Source organism: Ursus maritimus, unplaced genomic scaffold (assembly GCF_017311325.1).
Source record: "Ursus maritimus isolate PB19 unplaced genomic scaffold, ASM1731132v1 scaffold_9, whole genome shotgun sequence".
Taxonomy (NCBI): Eukaryota; Metazoa; Chordata; class Mammalia; order Carnivora; family Ursidae; genus Ursus; species Ursus maritimus.
Genome location: NW_024427107.1, coordinates 39,714,719 through 39,733,572, shown reverse-complemented (window position 1 = coordinate 39,733,572; position 18,854 = coordinate 39,714,719).

The following is an 18,854-nucleotide window of genomic DNA, read 5'->3' as shown; positions in this document are numbered from 1 at the left end:
CTGGGAGGGGCACAGCCCATGCCAGGGAATGTGTTTCCTACAGGTGAAGTGCTGTGGGCCGGGAGGCTGACCAGAGAGCCCTAGGAGAAGTGCATTCTGGGAGCTGTAGACTGGCATGTCCCAGCTCTGTCGAAATGTCTGAGAGCCAAGTAGTGGAGAGGGGGACGCCACCTGCCTGCAGCCAGGAGAACTGCTTGGGATTAATGACAGCTAGACGGAGACCTGGGCACATCCCCCTGTCGTCCATCTAAGGAGCTGAAAAGGGGCTTTGGTCTCTCCTTCCTTGGTCTGGGAGATCATATATACCATTCAGAGAGATCTTTTTGTATCTGAACCACAAGTCAGAGCTAAATTCAAGTTCTTTTTTTTTTTTTAAGATTTTATTTATTTATTTGACAGAGAGAGACAGCCAGCGAGAGAGGGAACACAAGCAGGGGGAGTGGGAGAGGAAGAAGCAGGCTCACAGCGGAGAAGCCTGATGTGGGGCTCGATCCCAGAACGCTAGGATCACGCCCTGAGCCGAAGGCAGAAATTTAACGACTGCGCCACCCAGGCGCCCCTAAATTCAAGTTCTATCCTTTGGCCTTGTTAGGTCCAAGCAAAACAAGGACTAAAGATGACCACTTCTGGTATGAAAGCTAAGGTAAGTAGGACCAATCTACCCACTGAGGACAAGTCAAAGAACTGGATAACTTAAAAAAAAAAAAACAAGCATCAAAGAACAACAAGGTAGGAATTTCTGGGTTCAAATCTAGGCGAGGATAAGAACCCAGAGAGGTAAGCCCAGCACTCAAAGCTGCCTTCGTCCTGAGCGGATTTCCTGATCCAAAAAAAGCAGTTGAAAACCAAGCTGGTGGATTTCCAGGCTCAAGAAGACAAAAATCAAAATATAGAACCCACCAAAAATATGTATTATGTTAAAACATCTTTTCTTTAAGCTGAAACCCCAAAGGGCCAGAGCCTCAGAATAAAGTGAACTGGAAGAAAACCTTGCAGGGACCCATAGCCTAGTGTTACCATGCCCAGGGGGCTCAGGAAAACTCAAGACTTGAGCTTAGTTGAATGGAGTCCTGGACTAGTAATACCACAGGCCCCCAACAAAAATAAATGAAAATGCTCCCAGGATGGATATGTCCTCATCCTAGGGGTCCTCATTATTACTGCAGTGTTCCAAACACAATGATCAGCACATAGTGAAAGATAACCAGACATACTCAGAAACCAGAAACTGTAAGTTAAGAAGGGCAGAAAGATCAGACAACAGAAATAGACACAGAAAGACCTAACAATTATCATATGCAAACTATGGAACAGCTATACTTAATACATTTATAGAAATAAAATACGGGCATAAAAGTTTTAGTAGGGACCTGGAAATTACATTAAAAAAGTAATAGTGGCAGGGCGCTGGGGTGGCTCTGTCGGTTAAGTGTCTGGCTCTTGATTTCGGCACAGGTCATGATCTCAGGGTCGTGAGACTGAGCCCCACATCGGGCTCCGTGCTCCACAGGGAGTCTGCTTGAGATTCTCTCTCTCCCTCTGCCCCTTTCCTTGCTCATGGCTCTCTCTCTCTCAAATAGATAAATCTTTAAAAAAAGAAAAAAGAAAAGGTAATAGGGCAGAACTGAAAAAGAACCAGATAAAACTTCTGTAATTAAAAAATGCAATAAGCAACGTGAGTAGCTCAATAGAAAGATTTAATAGTAAATTATACGTGGCCAAAGAGAGAATTGGCAAACGGGAAAATGGGAGGGAAGAAACCATGAGAATGCAGCACAGAGAAACAAAGACGGAAAATAGGAAAAAGAATAAGAGATCTGAGGAGCCAGTGGGGAGGTCTCACAGGTTTTTTGAAGTTCCACAAGAGAAGAAGGGAAAGCATGGGGCAGAAGCAATATCTGAAGAAATAATTGGGATAGGGCTGGCATTGGGATCTCTGAATATTCCATCAGTTAAGTTCCCAAAGCACTCAGGAGTTGGGGGCCTGCTTGCCCCAGAGTGCAATGACGTCCTCTAGGGGGCGGTGTTGTCTACTGTCAAAACACGGGTCTGAGCTGTTCAGATGGGAAAAACCCCAACAGCTCAGCACCGATGGGAAAGGAGGCAATTAGCTTACCCGAGAGGGCATGAGTTTTCTTACCTGGTTAAGTTGCACGTGCAGAGACTGGAAGGCGAAGAGAGGGAAAGGGACAGGGACGTTCCTAAGGGAATTCCTAAGGGAATGACTCTTAGAAATGCAAATGAGTTCCCATCTGGGGTATAGGGGTGCATGATGAGATGATAGAGAAGACCCCAAAGGGATAGGTGGGACGGGAAAGGAAGAAGCTCATGGGCCATAAGGACATTCAAGTCCATTCTGTGGGCTGTGGATGGTATTAAAGGGTTCTAAGAGGGAAGCGGCATGATCAGACTCACAGGAGAGGAGAACGACGCTGGGCAGGGTACGGAGAATTGACTGGAGCAGGGAGAGCGTTGGCTGTCCTAAGTCATCCCGATGAGAGCCAAGGCTGACCTGCTTAGGTAAGGGCATTGAAGAAATGGCAATACGTGATCTTGGTGAGGGGCAGCAAGTAGGCATCCTCACCTGCCGCTGCTGAGATAGTTAACTGATGCAACTTTAGCGAAAGCAGTTTAGGAAAATGCAATAAAGGCTTAAAAATGAATGTAACATTTGACCCAATAATTCCACTTCTAGGGTTTACTTAAATAATTTAAAATGTGCAGTTGATCTCAATTATAAGAGGAAAAGAACCGGGGCGCCTGGGTGGCACAGCGGTTAAGCGTCTGCCTTCGGCTCAGGGCGTGATCTGGTGTTATGTGATCAAGCCCCACATCAGGCTCCTCTGCTATGAGCCTGCTTCTTCCTCTCCCACTCCCCCTGCTTGTGTTCCCTCTCTCACTGGCTGTCTCTCTCTCTGTCGAATAAATAAATAAAATCTTTAAAAAAAAAAAAAAAAGGAAAAGAACCTACATACCCCACATTGGGGAATCAATCAAATATATGTACATAAATAATATTTATAGGTATTAAAAATCATATTGTAAAAGATTCATTCTCCTCTTGATGCTTTTATATTTTAATTTTTTCTATACTTAACATGGATCACTTTTGTAATTAGGCACAAATCAATGAAAAATGTCTAGAGTTTATGAACACATTACAAGGAATGTTTCCAAAGATCACAAGGAATAAGTTCCAAAAATAGTAGTGAGGCAAGGCATATGCTTTGGCCTCTCCATCATAAAAATTGAAAGTAATACCGTAGGTATAAGTGGCTCCACCCAGGAGAAATGCAAGTAATACCACATTTTATTCATTTCTCAAATTAATCAGCACCAGTTTGAGTCCCCATCTTCCAGGCTGGTGGAAAGTCATGGCCTTCTCCTTACCTACCATGGGCCCCTTCAATCATCCGAGGACTTCGTTGTAGGCAGTTCAAACTCGGACCCTGGCAGGCTTTTATTCCCGAGCAGAGAAGAATCCCAGTTTCTTGACTCCTGCTGCTGCCTTCGTCAGAGTTGCTCCTTGCTTCACAAAGCACTTTTGCCGGCTTGGGTCTTCCTCTATCTGTCCTGCGCTGCCGGTCCCTGTGTCCCAAGGTCATGCCGCAACAGTCACGTCCTTCAAAGGGAAGCAGCATTGTGGGCAAACCCACATTGATAGCTGGGAGTCCAAAAGGGCAGGGCTCGTATGATTTCCCAAATCAGATTGTCTCTGGGGGGCAACTGTTCAGTGTCTTCCCACTTTTCTTCTCTGGCTCCCAGTTATGAAGTCTGAAGCCCCCAGAAGTCTCCTGCTCGCAAGAATACCAATGTCCATAGCAAGGCTAAACCTATTGATGTACCAAAAGTTTCCATTTCTTGGTGGGTGGGTACCAGAGCAGGGCTGGGTTCCACAGAGCCTCCTCCCCAACTCTTGCCCCTTCAAACGTGTGCCCTGAAACAGCTCAGACTGTACCCAGAGCCTCAAAAGTTTCTCTCAATTTCTTCACCTCTGGGCATAACCCTTTTCCATGTGCCCAAGTGTCTCAAGAAATATAGTTAAGTTTCTGGCCTTTAACCCTATGTAAGGAGACAAAACGAAACAAAAGCAAACAAACCAAAACCAAAGCCAAATAACCCCTGCTTATCCTTCACCTGCAACCCCAATTCCTCTTTCAACCGCCATTGCACAAATAACACTTTAGGGCGGGAGTGAGCAACAGAGAGACTCTGGGCCCCGCGGACGGAGATGTTTGCTTGGTTCAGTGTGTGAGTCCCAGCTCGGCAAGTCAAAAATGCCCCACACTCACCAAAAGCACATAAAACAATTCTTGGCTCATAAAATGCACTCAGTAAATGATCCATCAAGAGCAGCTTGTTACTGAGTCAGACCTCCAACAGTGCGAGTAGGGCTCGGAGTTTGGTGTTTACGACAAGGCAGAGCCACTGGTTTCTCTCCTTGTTTTTTCCGTCCTTTGCCGTGTGCTCTTCTTTCTCCCTTTCCTGTCCATCTCCCCTCAGCTTTCTCTTTCTCTTGACTCTTGACTAAATTCCGCTATTAAGTATAATAGCTTGAATCAATTCTCTTGAGTTTTGTGGATGGAAAATGATGTCATCTGAAAATAATGATACATTTATCTCTTTTCCGATAACTCTTCCTTTCCTCTTTTCTTAGTGCACTGGCCTTGCCTTTCTTACGACACTCGCCGTCAAGGGGATGTCATTTAAAAGGAGTGAACATGAATAGCTCCATTTTATTCTTCATTTCGGAGGCGATATCTCTATGATATGCCTTTGTACACTATCTGGATCTTCTGTACCTTCCATGCCCTCTATTCACCTTCCTATGCCATATTTGGTAAATAGTGGTTTTCTATTTTACTAAGGCATTTTTTAAGCCAGCATTAGGTTTTGAACATTATCAAATGCTATTTTAACATGTATTGATCTTTTTTTAATGTGTATTAGAATTTTGATAAACCATACTGTTCCTAAGATCTAAAACCAGAAAATGTCCTAAGCGTCCATTAATCAAGAATGGATAAATAAATGGTGGGGAATTCCCGCGCTGGAGTATTATACGGCCGTGAAAACGAACGACCTACTGCAGGCAGCGGTGGGATGGGGCTCATATATACTGTTCAACAGAAGCAGCGGGGCTAGCGTCACACCTACGCCGTGGTCCCATGTAGACAAAGCCCAAATGCAAGTGCATCCAATCTGCGCTGTTAGAAGTGCTAGTGATGACTGAACAGGAACGTGAGCGAGGACCCTGGAGTGCTGGTATCTTCTGTTTCTTGATCTGGGTGCTATTACGTGGATAGGTTCAGTTTGTTAGAACCTGGCTGGGTCACAGGGAGAAGTGACGAGGACTGTGACAGAGGGCGGGAGGTTAACTCCATCCAAGGGTGAAAGCCACTACTCAGTTCCAACCCATTGCTGCAAGTCAGGAATACACTATCGAGAAGCCAGAAGTCTGGGTTTTTATACGAAATCTTCCTCTTAAATATCATTTTTTATGAATTAAAACAAAACACAAAACAAAGAACATGTATCAGCCAAACACATCACGTCTGAGGGCCAGACTTAGCTTATGAATCCCGAACTTGCAACCTCTGTGTAGAATTTGGCAGGGGGGATTAAAAGCTCCAGCTGACTAAAAGCTGACCAACTTGTCTGGGGGTGTCGTGTCCCCCCCAATGGAGATGTTCTTCAGATAAGGCAGGTAAGGGTTACATACTAAAGTTCCAAGCTTTCATGGTTACCTCCACGTATGCCCCCCCAAAACCTGGGCGAGAGGGGTGAAAGAAAAGTTTTGGGTCCCCCTAAAGCCCACCACCATCTCTTCATGTTCTAGAATGTCCTCACTCAGAAACTGCTCCTCGCTAGTGGGTTGGTTTCTCAAGGGAGCATGACAGAAAAAATGAGGCAGCGTTTGAAATAGAATGGAATCCGCCACAACGGGGCAGTATAACTACATCCTGCCCACAATCCCTGACCACCTGGGCTTCCAAAGTCCCAGCCCCGGGGCCCCCAAGAGGAGCCTTACACAACACAGGCAGAGGTTAGAGAGGGCAGAGAATACATTCGGGACACTCTGATCTCTGGTTTAGGACAAAAATCGAACTTGAAAATAGCTAGGTCCATGTTTTGAGAAAAGATCAAGAGGGAAGTCCAACAACAGAGGAAAATGTATTAGCAAGGATCTTACTGGTGTTTTTGCCTCAGGCATTTCAAAATGGGTAGTTGAGCTTTCTGAGTTAGACAGGTCAGCTTCTCGTCCCTGAGTCTGCAGTGCTTTAGAAACAATCTAAGTGAAATCTGCTTGTATTAGCAGCAAACATCCAATTTCTTTTTTCTATTCCATAGAGGGGAGAACGAAATAAACAGACTCAAGCCTACAAAAAGATCATTTCCTTAAGTGGGCTGTTGGGTGAATGCTTTGAAGGTTAGAATGCATTTTTGCACAGAAACAAAGTGATATCTGCGGACTAAGTTTTCATAAACGAGTCAAAAGAAACTATTTGGCCCATAATGAAATTAAATTATTTTTGCACTTAAGATGAATAGAAAATAACACTGTCCTAAGAAAGCATAACTAAGAAAACAGCAAACAAACTGAATAACTCAGCAATTGTTTATCACATATTTGCTTTGTGCAAGAGGCAGTTGATCTGAATTTGTTGTTTAGAAATTCGGCATTAGCAGTTTTGGAGGGGAGAGGGGAACAAAAGCCCAAGGGAAGTGGGTAAAGAGGAAAAGGAAATGAGAAAGTAGAGCCAAGTGAGCTTGTTCTTTCTAGGACTTTGATGAGGGAAAAGGAGAATGTTGTCGTTAAGTGGGAAAGGATTCAGGACTAAGCCAAGACAGAGGGAGACGCAAAAATAAAGTTCAAGGGGGTGGAATCAACGGACCTGGCTATGTTCCTGTGGCAAACACAGTTAGTTGCTCTCTCTGCTATTCGATCTGTGCCCATCTTAGTTAAGAGCACCTCGATTCTAATCAGGAGGCTGATACACTTAGCTCAAAGGCTGTACTCCGCAACCTTGCTTGCAGCCGGGTGTGGCCTTATGACTGAGGTCTGGCCAATGAGATAGAAGCAGAAATTTTAGGTGGGACATTCAGGGACATTGCTGATTCAGCTGGGAGGAAGCCCTCTGTCCTTACGGATGAAACACATAAATGTTAAAAACATAATTCCCGCACATTGTCTGAGCACGTGCCAAAGCATAACTGACGCATTAATGAGGGGAGCCAGCAAGGTGACAAGGCTGGTCCAGGAGGGAAAAAAGAAATCCTGAAATAAGAACGCTAAGTTGGACAGAAAGAGGCAAATGTTCTTCAAGGTAATAAAACCATCTCTCCTGAGAAAAACCCATTTGCATCTTCCCCATTTTTAACAAATTAACGTCTAATTTTAGAGTCTGAGCCCTAATCGACGGTAATGAAAGAGTAAGTCACTCTCTAAGTGAGATGACCCTGGGGGGAATGTGACAATGCTCTAGTTTGACATTGGCGGGACACACTGTCATCCTTCTGCTTTATTTATAAGGTTGGGACAATTCTCCTGAACACCACCACCTTCTTTCTGCCTGCTGCCTGGAATGTAGGTGCAGTGGCTGGAGCTGCAGCAGCCATGCAGAGGAAGCCATGAACTACGATGGCAGGACAGAAAGGGAAAAGGAGCCCAGATGCCTGATGACTGCGGAGTCACCCAAACACCTGCACCTCCTACTTCTGGACTTCCTTGGGGCGGGGAGGCGGGGGCGATAGACTTCTCTCTTACTTAAGCCATTGTTATTTTGGATTTCTCTTATCTCGTCTTCTAATGGGGCAGGAGACAGACCTCTAGAGAGATAAATAATTATTTAAATAATGCTGTAAATCCCGTGGACTGTTGCACTCTGAGGTTATCTACAGGCAGGGAAGCCTTCTGGTAAAACGCACCAAAGAAGGTATGGATGATTTAGGGTTTCCAAACCACACACAAATATTGAAATGTGTTGTTCACACTAGGGGGTAGTGATGGCTTTCCCACAACCTTCAAGAAGAAACTGAAGATCTAACTCAGGGCTAGAGAGGAACTAATAAACTTAGCCACAAAAACTTGGATGGTGACATCGAAATAGGAAGTCAGAATAGTCATAAATTTGCTCAAATGTTCTAAAAAGCTGGCTTCATTAAGTTTCTCAATATAATCCCTCTTTGGACTTTCATGCCTTATTACTGTATACCTTGTATATTATAGACCTTGTGCAGTGCACATCCCTTACACCTATATATTACTGTTGCTTGTTACACTCAGACCTATGTCTAACCCTGCAGAACCGTATTCCTACAGCCATATCTGACGTACTGCTATGGGAGATTTGAGAAATCTACTAGAATAATTTTCACATGTGGGACTCTTGCCTCTGTGCCGACTAAGAATCTCTTCTCCACCTTAAGATGTGATTCCATTCAAGAGAAGCTGAAAGGGGATCTGATCAAGACTGGGGGGGGGGGAGACAAGCTTTAAAACCAGAGAGAAGGAGGGAAATGTAGACACAGGTGTATCTGTTGTCTAGGCAACAGGAAGGTAGGCAAGCTATCCGTGGGAATGGGTTTGGGAATTGAGCGAGGACTCACAAGACCATCAACAAAGGGTTACGCTTAAACGTCACACATGATTTGTCTTCGGCTTGGAATCCTCTTCCTCTCCCTCTGTTTCCAGTCCCAGCCAGAGGACCTGGGGGATAGGGAGGAGGCAGATCAAGCAGTTATATATTAAGCCTCTACTCAGAGTAAATACAGTCCAATCCATAAATAAGATAACATTTAGCAAGTTGTGCAATCTGATGACATTTGGCTAAGAGCTGAAGTTTTAGTCACTCATTTTAAACTTATTTTAGATTCAATTCTGTTCCTGGGGCATAGTATACATTAATAAGTGTTGAATGACAAGGACTTGTTTTGTAACTTTCTGAATTCTGCAGAAGCCATTGCTAAGAGCTGAAGTTTTAGTCACTCATTTTAAACTTATTTTAGATTCAATTCTGTTCCTGGGGCATAGTATACATTTAATAAGTGTTGAATGACAAGGACTTGTTTTGTAACTTTCTGAATTCTGCAGAAGCCATTGCTTAGAAGAAAAACACTTCAAGAAAAGTGTCCCTTGAATGGCAAAGAATTCACATAGTGAATTCACCTGTGAAGCCCCGCACTGTCTGCAGGTCCCTGGCTACTGCTTCTGCTCCTTGGAGGGCATACCTTCCTCTTTCTTTAACAATACCTCCTTTTAAGTCAAAAAGAACCGGGGAACGGTGTCCTGACAGAAGAGGATTGAGCACGAATGTTAGCATCTTACATAACATATATTTTGATACCACAATTGAAACCTAATACCATTTTCCTTCAGTGTCCATATTTATTTTTGAGAGCGCCATGTTTGCAAAGTGCTGCATTGCTCCTCACTGTCGAGGCTGCCTTGGGACTCTCTGGTCGCATCAGAGTGGTTGGCCCTGCGTTTGTGTGTTTGGAGTTGACAAATGCTAATGAGGCGATGTGGCATCTTTTGTGGAGAGACAGTGGGAAGCACCCTTCGTCTCCCTCTGGATTTTAGACAATGACCAAAAAAAAAAAGAAAAAAAAGGCGGGAGGCAGACTGGGCCAGCAGCCCCCCAGCCTTGGCCGCCTCTTCTCGTGAACTGAACGGGGAGCTTAATTTCCTGGTCGCGGAGGGAGGGTAAGCTAAGTTTGCCATGAGACGAGGGAAATCGTTTCTTCCGGCAGCGAGTACGTTTCTCCAGGAACTAAAGGCATGTAAGTGAGCCAACACAGGGAAGCCTTCCTCTTCAGGGCGAAGGTGACCCTGAAGGGAGAGTAGACTGGATTTGGGACGGAGATGTCAGACCCAGCGCACTTAGTTTGAACTGTCTCGTGAAGTGACCAAATAGGAACTTTGTACCATCTTGTGACGGTAGCCGGCTTTCCCCACGTTACCGGCCCCGCTGCTGTAAGAGCTGTTGCCACGGCGGGGCCCGGCGGAGGGGGCGCGCTGAGCCGCAGAGCAGAGCAAGGTCATCCCCACCGCGCTCCGGCCATGCCCCAGGGCCGGGCCTAGAGGCCAGCATCCGAAGGGAAGCTCCATCTTTGAGTCGATAACCCCCAAAAGGCTCAAAGCCTGCGGCAGCTGGGACCAAGTCAGGAAGCAGCGGCCCCCTCGCCCCCCAAGCGGGCACTGCTGCCAGTCTGTCTGCTCAGCCTGTGGCCCCGGGTGGGAGGGCTGGAAGCGGGAGGTGGGGGGCAGGCCGCTTCCTCAGAAAGGGCCCTGATACATACAGATGGATGTGAGGAAAGGGTAAGGCGGTGACGCTCGAACCCACGCGCGGATGAGGAATAGGGGAAGGGACACCGGTGAGGAAAACACAGCCATTGTCCATAGAAAGAAGATAATTTGCTAAGAGACAACAACACACTTTTTAAAGACTTCTTTTACAAGCCCTAATTAACACACACACACACACACACACACACACACACACACACACACACACACCAATAAGATCAAATCCAAAACCACAGAAGCTGGATGTGACTGAAGGGCAACTGGACGAAATCCTTTGGGTGACATTCTATTGGCCTCTTCCTTTGTGTCCGCTGCCAGCCGCATGGCCCGGGCAAGGGAGGGGACACAGGGCTGGGGGGGTGCTGGCTAACAGAGAGGCAAAAGGGAGGGACGACGGGTGGGCTGGGGAGGAGAGAGCAAGGGCCCTAGGATTTACTGGGTCTTAGAGAAGAGTTGAGGGCTGAGGGTCTAAAGATTAATCACGAATTATGACGTAGATTATGTGAAATTTTTCGAGATGTGAGTAAAATGGAAATGTCTGTTTCAGCAGTACTTCTTCAGATACGAATCCATTCTGTACCGAGTGGGTTGTGACTTCAAGTATTCTCCAAAAAAGATAATGAGGCTGTCTTATTGCCCTTTCGTGAGCAGGTTAAATTGAGGAAAATGGAGTCATTCTCTTTGACTGTTTCAAGTACGTTCTTTGCCTCTCCAGACCAATCATGTGCCAACTTCTTCATAATCTACAAATCATGACAGAAGAATTCAATTGAAATGAAGGATTTTTGTGTGAGGCAGTTTTCCAAGCATATAATCATCATGTGTATAAAGCTCTACTTGTAAGAGCTGAATTCCAAGAGTTTAAAAAGTGACAGAGAGAGAGAGACTGCATAGCAAATAAACCAGACGAGCATATGCGCACCATCTCTTAAAAATGCTGCTGTTGATATGCAGACATGGATGGCCTCAAATTCAAGATGTAAAACCTTTCCACAACAAAACAGGATCATGTCACCTGTCTGCCGGAAGCTGTTCTAATGTAGCTTGAGTTTGTCGAAAGGGCTTCACGGAATAGAGAGTTTTCAAGTGCTCACGGAGGGGAACAAAGAAACGAATCGGCCTGTTGATCCTGTCATATCAGCAGCAGCAAGGGAAAGATATCATTCCCAGGGTAGGTAACGAGAGGAAAGAAATGAGCCATGTGAAAGAAATGGAAATTCCATTTTCTGAGTATTTCAGTATGTGCTTTAGACTCAAAGGAGACAGAAGCAGGCGGTTCGAAGGCAGAGATGGGGGAGAGGGATTCATTTTCAGTGCTATGCCTTTTCAATTCCAGAGTGTCTATTAGCTATCCTCTTTCTATAAGACTAGTACTTTTTTTTTAATACAACAGATTTATTAAGATATGATTCATACACCCTACAATTCACCCACTTAACAGTACAAGTCAGTGTTCTTTAGTATATTCAGAGCTGTGCAACCATCAATCTTAGAACATTTTCTTCACCCACACTACCCCCCCCAAAAACCCATACCCATTAGCAGTCACACCTCAGTTCCCTAACCCTCTCCCAGACCAAGATAATCATTAATCTACTATGTCTAGAGATTTCCCTCTTCTGGACACTTCACAGAAATAGACTACAATACGTGGCCTTTTGTAACAGGCTTCTTTCACTTAGCATCATGTTTTCACGTTTCATCCATACTATATCTTTCTCAGCACTTCATTCTTTTTTTATTGTCAAACGCTTTTCTATGGTACGGATATACCACATTTGATTTATCCATTTATCAGTTGATAGACATTTGTGTCATTTCCACCTCTTGGTTATTATAAATAATGCTGCTGGGAACATTTATGTACACGTTTTTGTGTGACATTTGTTTTCATTTATCTTGGGTGCATACTTAGGTGTGGAATTGCTGGGTAATGTGGCAACTGTATGCTTTAATCTTTTGAGGAACTGCCTTGGACAAATATCTATTCAAATCCTCTGCCCATTTTTAAGTTGGGTTAGTTGTCTTCTATTATTGAGTTGTAGGAGTTCTTCCTATGTTCTGGATACAAGTCCCTCACCAGATGTATGATTTGCCACTGTTTCTTACACTGAGTCCATTTTGGTGCATAGTGTAAGGAAGGCGTCCAACAGCATCGTATTGCATATGGTTCTATGGCCGTACCAACACCATTTGTTGAAAGGACATTGAATTGTCCCGGCACCCTCGCTGAAAATCATTGATGGGCAAGAGCAGTAGACTCTGGTCTTCTGGAGACTTTGCCGTATAAGGAAGCTGGAGCAAACGTAATTTGGGCCCAATATTCTTGACCTGCCACATCTAGGGTAGAGTCTATGTCTTAGGAGTGGGGACTGAGTGAAGGAAGGAAGCCTCCAATCTCTTGGCTGCGCTCACCTGACATTTAGCCCCTGCAACATCGCACTGATGGGAATGAGAAATGCTGGCAGCCTGCACTCCAGGAAAAGATCCCACACAATCCCTGGCTGGCACCTAGGGCAATAGGAAGGAAACCCATATTCCTGCTCAGTCCAAACTGGGGTGGAGCTCCTGTCACCCTGAGCTGGGGGTAGGGAGAGGCAGGGAGCAGGTCATCGCTTAAGTGCTATAGACTCTCAGTGTTCTTACTGAGATTTATTTGATTTTCTTAAATAAGTGAGAAGTGTTTCTTCATTTGCCATCAGGACAATCTCCGGAGACGTTTTAAAAACATGATTTTCACCAGCTATGGTTGTCTCACTGTGGAGCGGGTCTGAGAAGCTTCTCCCGCCACCATTCAGGAATTGCACCTCCGGGACTTGCATTCGATATTTTAGCACAGAGGGAGAATATAGCTCAAGTCAGGCCGGGAGCCAGAGAGAACAAACAAGAACGTCGAGGCCAAAAAGAATCAGTTGGTCATGGTCACTTACCTCCTGGGGATTTTGTGGGGCAGCGCACTGTGGAGTTAGGCCCCTTCTTGGCTGAACCAGCGCTGGCAGAGCTGCAGGCAGTGACGTACGGGAGCCTAGCACCATCCGAGGCGTGCGATGCTACAGACAGACACCAGAAAGGATGTGGGCTCGCCAGATAAGGCGAAAGTGGGGTGCGGCTGGAGCCTCCGCAGGCCAGGAAGCCGAGAGGTAGGAAGTGAACGAGGGAAGATTAGGGAGAGTCTCAAGCTGGCAGTTTCTGTTTGTCAAAAACTGATGGATTTCAGGATTCTGTGAAGCAGCGTCAGAGTCATATTCTGCAGGCTTCCACTAACGACTGGAAATTCTCTCTGCTGCTAAGTCAAAGGTGGAGATAAAGAGAATGAAAAAAACAGTCCAAATCTAACCACTTAAATTATTATTTCTTTAATATGGAAATTAATCCAGTGAAAAAGAAATCAGACAACTAAATATTAGCTCAGGCTCTTTGTAATAGAAAAAAATTAAGATATTGGTTATGCATATTTTGGCATGTCCAAAAAATAGATTACTATGCTATTATTTTTAAAAGATATTTGTCATTTAAAGAAGAGTTAATACCTATTCTCCTGAAACTGTTCCAAAAAATAGAAATGGAAGGAAAACTTCCAAACTCATTGTATGAAGCCAGCATTACCTTAATTCCAAAATCAGACATAGATCCCCCTAAAAAGGAGAATAACAGGCAAAAATTCTCAATAAAACACTAGCGAATCAAATTCAACAGTACATTATTAGATGAATTATTCACCACAATCAAGTGGGATTGATTCCTGGGCTGCAGGGGTGATTTAATATTCACAAATCAATCAATGTGATACACCACATTAATAAAAGAATGGATAAGAACCATATGATCCTATCAATAGATACAGAAAAAGCATTTGACAAAATATAGCATCCTTTCTGGATGGAAACCCTCAACAAAGTAGGGATAGATGGAACATAACTCAACATTAGTAAGGCCATACACAAAAGACCACAGCTCCTATTATCCTCAATGGAGAAAAACTGAGAGCCTTTATACTACAGTCAGGAACAAGATAGGGATGTCTCACCATTACTATTTAACATAGTCCTGGAAATCTTAGCCTCAGCAATCAGACAACAAAAAGAAATAAAAGGCATCCAAATCGTCAAGAAAGAAGTCAAACTTTCACATTTGCAGATGACTTGATACTCTATGTAGGAAAGCCAAAAGACTCCACCAAAAAATTGCTAAAACTAATACACGAATTCAGCAAAGTTGAAGGATTTAAAATCAATGTGCAGAAATCTGTTGCATTTCCATACACCAACAATGAAGCAGCAGAAAAAGAAATCAAGGAAGTGATCCCATTTACAATTGCACCAAAAACAATGAGATACCTAGAATAAGCCCAACCAAAGAGGTAAAAGGTCTGTACTCTGAAAACTATAGAACGGTTATGAAAGAAATTGAAGAAGACACAAAGAAATGAAAAAACATTCCATGCTCATGAATTGGACGAACAAACATCATTAAAATGCCTATTCTACCCAAAGCAATCTACACATTTAATGCAATCCCTGTCAAAATAACACCAGCATTTTACACAGAGCTAGAACAAACAATACTAAAATTTGTATGGAACCAGAAAAGACCCCAAATAGCCAAAGCACTCCTGAAAAAGGAAAACAAAACTGGAGACATCTTGATTCCATATTTCAAGCTATATTACAAAGTCATTAAGTCATTAAGACAGTATGGTACTGGCACAAAAATAGACACATAAATCAATGGAACAGAATAGAGAGCTCAGAAATGGACCCACAGGGGCGCCTGGGTGGCACAGCGGTTAAGTGTCTGCCTTCAGCTCAGAGCGTGATCCCAGCGTTCTGGGATCGAGTCCCACATCAGGCTCCTCCGTTATGAGCCTGCTTCTTCCTCTCCCACTCCCCCTGCTTGTGCTCCCTCTCTCGCTGGCTGTCTCTGTCTCTGTCAAAAAAATAAATAAAATCTTTAAAAAAAAAAAAAAGAAATGGACCCACAACTATATGGTCAACTGATCTTTGACAAAATAGGAAAGAACATTCAATGGAAAAAAGATAGTCTTTTCAACCAATGGTGTTAGGTAAATTGGACAGAAACATGCAAAAGAATGAAACTGGACTACTTTCTTACACCATATACAAAAATAAATTCAAAATGGATGAAAGACCTAAAAGTGAGATAGGAAATTATCAAAATCCTAGAAGAGAACTTAGGCAGAAACCTCTTTGACCTCGGCCATAGCAACTTCTTGCTAGACGCATCTCCAAAGGCAAGGGAAACAAAAGCAAAAATGACTTATTGGGATCTCATCAAGATAAAAAGCTTCTGCACAGCAAAGGGAACAATCAACAAAGTTAAAAGGCAGCCTACAGAATGGGAGAAGATATTTGTAAACGACATATCAGATAAAGGGTTAGTATCCAAAATCTATAAAGAACTTACCAAAATTAACACCCCAAAACCAAATAATCCAGTTAAGAAATGGGCAGGAAACATGGATAGACGTTTTTTCAAAGAAGACATCCAGATGGCTGACAGACACATGAAAAGATGCTCAGCATCGCTCATCATCAGGGAAATGCAAGTCAAAACCATGATGAGATACCTCCTCACCACTGTTGGGATGGCCAAGATTAACAGAAGAAGCAACAGGTGTTGGCGAGGATGCAGAGAAAGGGGAACCATCTTACACTGTCAGTGGGAGTGCAAACTGGTGCAGCCTCTCTGGAGAAGAGTGTGGAGGCTCCTCAAAATGTTAAAAATATAACTACCCTATGGCCCAGCAATTGCTGGGTATTTACCCAAAGGATACAAAAATACAGATTTGAAGGGATACATGCACCCCTATGTTTATAGCAGCATTATCAACAATAGCCAAACTATGGAGAGAGCCCAAATGTCCACCGACTGATGAATGGATAAAAAAGATGTGGTATGTAATACAATGGAATACTAGTCAGCCATCAAAAAGAATGAAATCTTGCCATTTGCAACGACGTGGGTGAAGCTAGAGTGTATTACACTAAGTGAAATAAGTCGTTCAGAGAAAGACAAATACCATATGATCTCATTCATAGGTAGAATTTAAGAAAGAAAACTAATGAACATATGGGAAGGTGGTGGTGGGGGAATGTGAGAGGGAAATAAACCACAAGAGACTCTTAACGATAGAGAACAAGCTGAGGGTTGATGGAGGGATGGCTAGATGGGTAGGGGGATGGCTAGATGGGGGATGGGTATTAAGGAGGGCACTTGTTGTGATGAGCACTGGGTGTTGCATGTAAATGATGAATCACTGAATTCTACCCCAGAAACCAATATTGCACTGTATGTTCACTAAGAAAAATTAAAAAAAATAAAGTTAGATGAAATAGAAAACCTTCAAAAAATAAATAAAAGTAAAAGATATTTGTCATATGTTAATTTTATTTTACATATATACTCAAGTATACAAAGTAATGATTTGGTATATGCATACATTGCAAAATGATCACAATTAAGCTAATTAACACATCCTTCATCTCAGTGCATTCCAAGTATACAATACAGTACTATGAACTATAATCACCATGCTGTATATTAGATTCTCAGAATTTATTCATTCTGCATAACTGAAACTTTGTACCCTTTGACCAACATCTCCCTATTTTCTGCACCCCTTAGCCCTTGGCAACCACTGTTTCTACTCTTTGCTCTTGAGTTTGAATTTTTTAGATTCCTTATATGCAACCATGTAATATTTGTCTTTCTGTGTCTGGCTTATTTCACTTAGCATAATGTCCTCCAGGTTCTTCTGTGTTGTCGCAAATGGCAGAGTTTCCTTCTTTTTCCAGGCTGAAAAATATTCCTCTGTGTTTGTGTGTGTATATCACATTTTCATTATCCATTCATCTGTCAATGGATAGTTACGTTTCTATATCTTGGCTATTGTGAATAATGGTATGACAGATACGGGAGTGCAGATATCTCTTTGGGATACCAATTTTACTTCCTTTAGATACACACCTACAAGTGGGATTGCTGGATCATATGGTAGTTCCACTTTTATTATTTTTTAAGATTTTATTTTTTTATTTGAGAGAGAGAGAAAGGTTGAGAGAATGAGTGGGAGGAGGGGCAGAGGGAGAAGCAATCCCATTTGTCTGTTTTTGCTTTTGTTGCTTATACTTTGGGGAACACATATGCAAAAACATCACTGCTCAGACCAATGTCAAGAAAAGCTTTTCTCTTTGTTTTCTTCTAGCAGTTTCACAGTTCCAGGTCTTATGCTTAAGTTCTTAATCCATTTTTAGTTGGCTTTTGTATGTGTTGTAAGACAAGGGTCCAATTTCATCCTTCACATGTACATAACCAATTTCCCCATAACCATTTATTGAAGAGATTCTCCTTTCTATATTGTGTGTTCTCGGCACCCTCATTGAAGGTCAGTTGACTATATATTCATGGATTTATTTCTGGCCTCTCTATTCTGTTTCATGAGTTTCTATGTATGTTTTTATGCCAGTACAGTATTGTTCTGATTACTAGTTTGGTAATATATATTGAAATCAGGAAGTGTGATGCCTCCAGCTTTGTTCTTCTTGCTCAAGATTGCTTTGGCTTTGAGGGTCTTTTGTGATTCCATTTGAATTTTAGGATTGTTTTTTTCTATTTCTAGAGAAAATGTTGTTGGAATTTTGATAGGGATTACATTAATCCATAGATTGTTTCGGGTAGTATGGACATTTTAGTGATATCAATCCTTCCAATTCATGAACATGGGATATCTAAAAAGATACATCATATATTATTAAGTGGACAAACAGGCTAAAAATCAATGTGTACAATCTGATTTTATTTTAAATGTATATATGTGTATCAAAAGATCTGGAAGGATAATAGCAAAAAGAGCTCCCAGAGTATTTGTATACATTATTCTACATAATTCTTATAAAAAGCCTATAAAGAAAGTATCATTGTTATCTCCATTTTATAGATGAGGAATCTGAGGCATCAAGAGGAAGTGATCAATTGGAGACACATAACTAGGGAAACCTGTTTCTAAGCCAGTGTTAGTTCTACTATGTTATACTGTTTCTTGATATACACTGAGTTGTTAATAATTATTATCACTGATTAGCAATATAATGGCTGAACTTGATTATCTGTTCATTATGTCTGCTCATGTGTATTTTCTAATTTTCCACAATGAGCACTTCTTATTGTCTATAAGATAAAAATAAAGCCTTAAATTTATTTTTAAATTAGGCTTGGAATAATCAAACATAAATGGGATATTATACAACTCAATTTTTTCACTCATTATATCTCAGAAATCTTTTCATAAGACTGCATATAGATGTATCTCCCTTTTTCATTCTGGGTTGTTTGTTTGTTTGTTTGTTTGTTTTAGCCCAAGTGACTTTTAAACACATGACTTCTTTGGTCATTGCACACCTTGTTTACCAGATAATATTCAAGTTAGAGATATCACATTTTCAGGAAAGAGTTGAATGAGCAATGTCTGTGTAACCAAATGTACGATTCTCAAGAGTATAACAAATTACTTCAAATCTTTGTGTCT